A 6,265-nucleotide genomic window follows, 5' to 3' on the forward strand; every position below is an offset into this window, starting at 1 on the left:
ATACGGGTTGGGGGCAGTTTTGCTACAGAAAGACAATGACGTGTGGTCACCAGTCGCGTGTGCCTCACGATCATTGACAGCCACAGAGCAGCGCTACGCTCAGCTGGAAAAAGAAGCGCTGGCGCTCACCTGGGCCTGTGAAAGATTCAGTGACTTTATTCTAGGGCTACACTTTGAGCCTGAGACCGACCATAAGCCACTTGTGAGCCTACTTGGAGGGCAAGCCTTGGATTTGCTTCCACCGCGGATACAGAGATTCCGCATGCGCCTGATGAGGTATTCTTACACTATAAGGCACATTCCAGGCAAAAGCCTCACCACAGCCGACAAGCTGTCACGGGTACCGCTGGCAGGCAGTGTGATGCCCAGAGACAATGATCTTATGGAGGACACCAATATTTACGTGGATGCAGTGCTGGAGGGCCTTCCTACTAGCAGCAAATACCTTGCAGATCTCCGCGAGCAGCTACAGTCTGAAGTTCTGTGCAGAGGGCTGGCCTGACAGGAACCAGCTGCAGGGAGTGGTAAAACACTACTGGTCAGAAAGAGCAGTTTTGAGTGTACACAATGGACTACTACTGCGAGGCACAAGGTTGGTCATACCTGCAAACATGCGAAATGCAGTTTTGGACAAAATACACGAGGGTCACCAAGGGGTAGTTAAGTGCTGAGAACGTGCCCGACAAGCAGTGTGGTGGCCAGGCTTAAGTAATCAGATCCGTGAACTTGTCCTTAAGTGCAGGCTGTGCATACAGGAGAGAGTCAACGTGAGGGAACCTCTTGTGCCCACACGTTTACCTGAGAGGCCATGGCAGAACGTAGGAGCTGATTTGTTCACACTAAAAGACAAAAACTATCTGTTGGTAGTAGATTATTTCTCGAGATATGTCGAGATTGCTCAATTCAGCCCAACTCGTTCAGCCAATGTGATTGTGCATTTAAAGTTAATATTTGCACGCCATGGAATACCTGAAGCATTGATTACCGATAATGGCCCACGATTTGCATGTCAAGAAATGAAAGACTTTGCAAAGGACTACTGTTTTGAGCATGTCACCAGTAGTCCCAGGTACCCGCAGAGCAACGGCGAGGTGGAGAGAGGCGTCCAGACCATCAAAAATCTCCTCAAGAAAGCCAGCGATCCATACAAGGCATTGCTGGCATGCAGAACAACAGCACTGGTGAATGGCTACAGCCCGGCTCAACTTCTCATCATACATCGTACATCATCAGTGGACCCCAAGGGACAATCAGAAGGAACTGCGTTCATCTTGTGCCGATCCCCCAAACAGAGACTCAAATCGACGCAAAACAGATCCAGTCCACCCCTATAGAGGCTGTTTCTGAGCCAAGCGCACCCCATACAGCAGGTGTGGTTAGAACCTGGTCTGTAGAGAAGTGATTAAACCGAAAAGACTTGATCTGTGAAGCTGATTGTTTGGAAAGGGAAAAGTTGTATTTCGAAACGCTAAGTTTCATTTTTGAGAATAGCATGTTTAAAAGGACAAGGTTTAACTTGTGTTAAGAGTGTAAGAGAAAGTGTTTATGAAAATACCAAAGTTTATGTTTCCTGAAATGCTGGGGTATGTCTGTATTGAAAAAAAATATTATGCAGTTATGTTTTGTTTGAAGAGCAAACGAATGTACCAGCCTAACTTCAGTAAGGGGGATGTGGTGTAATCGATACTGATGTACATCATGCGCCACTAGGTGGCAGTACTTACCCACTCAACGGGAAGTGTGTGGCATGTAAAACAGCACGAGAGTAAGCTGTATTAAAGAAAGATTGTTGTTGCTCCATGTTATCGCTTGAGTGGGAGTTTTATTCAAGAGCCCAACACAACCTCAGATATGATCTTATCAAAGCACAGATCTTGGTAATGATACAGAAACAGTTCTACAGTATGACGCAGTGGCCTTCTTCATCTGTAAATGCAAGACGTTTGGAATCAAAAGGATTATTCATGGCCAAACCTCAGTGGCCACACGACCAGCTCAAGTGACTGAAGTAGAAGAGCCTGTAGGTCTGGATCAGGGTGGAAGGGCAAAGTGAACCAGGTAGTAATTCTGATGAGCATTACTCTGTGGCAAGAGGACAACCTTCCAGAAAGACATCTATTTCTGCAACACCAGTCAGGCCTGGTCACTCCTCAGTAAAAAGCACATTACAGCCCACCAGGAGTTTTGCAAAAAGGCACCTGAAGGACTCTCAGGACATGGTCTGAGGGAACTAAGGCCTATGCTGTGACTACAGTGGAGGATGGTGGGGACAGCATCACATGGAGCCATGACAGAGACGCAGCTATCAAACTAGCAGGCGATGTGATGTTACACACCACAACAGCAGATGCAAGGACTCCCGTAGCCTGAACAACCTTACCCTTTAGTGATCGCTTGTCCCCCTGATGTTCTTAACAACTTTGTTATGAGTGATGAATATTTTGATTAGGCAAACATGACAAAATGGACGTGTGTGTGACCTGTAACAATAATCTGTTTAAAAGCACTGAAGGCCTCCGATTCACTGAGCTGAGTTTGTATCCGAGACACATCTCATGCCCTGTGTCTGCTGCAACAACAAACAAAGGCAGGTCCTTCTCCACCTCACCTATTCTCATTTGCTTTTAAGGAGACTTCTTCTGTCCATTGTTGAACGTTTTGCTAACTAATCATCACTAGATCAGCAGCACAAACACTGTTCAGTTCAGTTTGTTGAACCATGAGCTCAGATGCTGATATTAGGTTGGACGTACCAGAGGGATGATCGGCTGTGCTGATATGATTCGGGTAGTTTGGTCAGACACAGATGGGAGTGTGTCACGTGTGACCAGGCCTGTCATAAGCAGATGCATGAGTAAAGCTAAACAATTATCTTATGAGACCTGGGGCTATTCAAAAATAATAATAATAATGGATTGGATTTATATAGCGCTTTTCAAGGCACCCAAAGCGCTTTACAATGCCACTATTCATTCACACATTGGTGGAGGCAGCTACAGGTGTAGCCACAGCTGCCCTGGAGCAGACTGACAGAAGCCAGGCTGCCATATCGCGCCATCGGCCCCTCTGGCCAACACCAGTAGGCAAGTAGGGTAAAGTGTCTTGCCCAAGGACACAACGACCAGGACAGAGAGCCCAGGGATCGAACCGGGATTGAACATGCGATTCCCAACCCCCTGAGCCACGGTCACCTAAAAAAAACATCTGGAGCTCAAACCTTTAGAGCACCTGTCACCTTTCTAACTCCAATCCAGCAAACAGCAAACGTCCTGAAAAGCAACTTCACACCTATAGGACCGCTTCCAGTGCACAAACTGGAATCAGTTTTCATCTCAGGACCTAGAAGAATACCAGTCACCTTTTTTTCCAAGCTCCTTAAATTCACAAAACTACTGTACTCGTGTACATCAGATGACATGTCGACAATGTCACCATCATTAAAGACATCTGTCATGCTCCCTGTGTCTGCCTGGCCAGCCCCCCGAGGCTACATGTTGATTGTGTTCATCTGGACGTAGCGTTTTGTGGGAGAAACGTTTCGTCACTCATCCAAGTGACTTCTTCAGTCTGACTGAAGAAGTCACTTGGATGAGTGACGAAGGTCACACGTGTCCACTGTACCTTTGGGCCTCTGACTACCAAATGAGAATCTTTTAAATACATCAGCGTACTTAAGTATAGTTGTCAGCCATGTACATCCACGTGTGTCAGCTGTTTCCCCATGTGTTCCCACTTCCCCTGATCACCTCCTGTGTATTTAAGTCCTCTGTTTTTTGTGTTTCATTGTCAGGTCGTCTGTTATTCTTGCCACAGTTTTCATAGTTGCTCATTGCATTCACACTTTTCTTCATAGTTTGTCTAGTTTTCATGGTTTTTGCTGCTTTCAGCCAAAATAAAGCCTCGCCTTTTGTTCACCTGCAACTCTTCTCTCAGTATCTGCTTCTGGGTCCTGCTCACAACACATCGGCGTACCCCGCCGTGACAATGCCACCTGTGCAACAAGTCTAATCGTGAAATTTCCTTATTACTAAATATTCAGCAGACAATTGTTAGTGGTATTATAACACACTGGATGTCAACAACTCAGCCACAGCAGGGTCAGTGGATGCTGAGGTGCATAGTCTGCAGAGGTTGCCAACTTTCTGCAGAGTCAATCACTACAGACCTCCAAACTTAGCTTCTGAACAGTGCACAGAGAGCCTCGTGGAATGAGTTTTCATGGCCAATCATCTGCATCCAAGCCTTGAATCACCAAGAATGATGCAAAATGTTGGATGCAGAAGTGGAGACATGTTCTCTGGAGTGAGTAATGATGCTTCTTTGACTGGAAAGCCGATAGATGAGTCTGGGTTTGACAGTTGCTGAGAGAAAGGCGCATGTCTAACTGCACTGTGCCAAGTGTAAAGTTTGGTGGAGAGGTGATTATGGTCTGGTGTCATTTTTAGTGAGTTGAGCTCAGGCCATTAGTTCCTGTGAAACCTGCTATTAACGCTTCATGCGCCTCACTTTGTGGGAACAGTTTGGTGACGGCTTCTTCCTGTTCCAGTGACCACCATTGCACAAAGCAAGGTCATAAAGATCACAGGGATGACCGAGCCTGTAGTGGAAGAACTGCAGAGGCCTGCAGAGTCCCCCCCTCAACCCGACAGCACATCTTTGGGATGAATTAGGGCTGGAGACTGCAAGTCAGGTCATCCAGTGTCTGAGCTCACAAAATGTGCTTCTGGAAGAGTGGTCAAATATTTCCATAAACACACACACTAATCCTCGTGGAAAAGCTTCCTAGAAGGGTTCAAGCTGCAAAAGGTGGACCAGCATCATATGAAACCCTGTTGGTTAAGAATGGGATGTCACTCAAGCTCAAACGCGTTTGAAGGACAACAAGCGAATACGTTTGGCAACATGGTGAATGTAGAAACATATAAATACAGATAGTGATGTTTGATGAATTTTACCTAAAACTGTGCTGTGATGGAGATGATTGTGTGGCAGAACTTACGTGTGTCAAACGACTGTGTTAAACAGTGTTCCCTTTTATTATTCCAGGCAAAAGTAATATCAGTTTGAAATTAGCTTACCTAGAGATAAACCATTAGTACATAAAATCAGATAAAAGCAGATCCTACAAGCCAAGTGAAAAGCAGTCGTTTCCATCATAACAAGAAAGCGAGTAAGCGACTGTTGGGTAAATTGCATTGGCTACAATCAAAGGAGCTTGCAAAGAAAAGCGTCTGGACTTCTTTAAGTTACTTGAAGACGTTTCACCTCTCATCCGAGAAGCTTCTTCAGTTCTAAGGTCAAATGGTGGAGAGTCCCAGATTTAAACTCAGTGGGAGTTTCCCCCCACAGAGGGACAAAAGGACCCCCTGATGATCCTCTAATCCCCTGAGCCAAGGTGTGAAACTGGGTGTGGGTCCCAATCAGCCAGAGTTTCGGGTGAGCTCATTGTGAAACCTGGCCCCACCTTATCAACCTTGGAGTCATGTTTGACCAGGACATGTCCTTCAACGCACATATTAAACAAATATGTCAGACCGCTTTCTTCCATTTGTGCAATATCTCTAAAGTTAGAAATATCCTGTCTCTGAGTGACTTGCTGCTGTATAAATAAAATTGACTTGAAAGTTTGTTAAATTTGTTTTATGTATTACAATGATCCTATGAATAGTTTCCCAGTTCGTAGATCTTAGTTTCAGTGTTTTTGTATTTCTTTTCAGGTTTCAGAGTGACAGCATTAAAGCCGTCACCTTTGATTCATTTCATTATGTTGTTGTCTGCGAGTCCTGCACTTGGGCCCTATTCTGCTTGCCACACACCACACCCTGACATTAAATGTGTCATTACTTCTCAACACTAAAGTTGTTGTTGTTTTTCACTAGTTTCACTAGTTTGGCCCACTTCAGATCAAAGCAGGCTGTTTGTGTCCACAGTGTAAAATTAGTTTGACATTTCTTGCTTCTGGAGTTCTGGAGACTTTGTGTCTTTGTTGAGTTAAAGTAGCCCAACATTTTATTAAAAAAACTTCATTTCATTCATTTTTTAATTTGCATGAACTCAAATTTCAAATTAGGAATTAAAATACTGAATTGAGAGTCTTACTGCTTTTCACAGTTTATTTAGTCTGTTGTGCTTTCCCTCACACAGCTCTGTTGTCCTTATCGAGTGTTATCTGGTCTCGATTGATGTTTGCAGTCTCTCTGGTTTAGATAAGTGTCACATGCCTAGCACAGCTTGGAGCATGTGCCTGTCATCCCGTTTTGGTTAT

Source organism: Maylandia zebra, linkage group LG13 (assembly GCF_041146795.1).
Source record: "Maylandia zebra isolate NMK-2024a linkage group LG13, Mzebra_GT3a, whole genome shotgun sequence".
NCBI classification, from domain to species: Eukaryota; Metazoa; Chordata; class Actinopteri; order Cichliformes; family Cichlidae; genus Maylandia; species Maylandia zebra.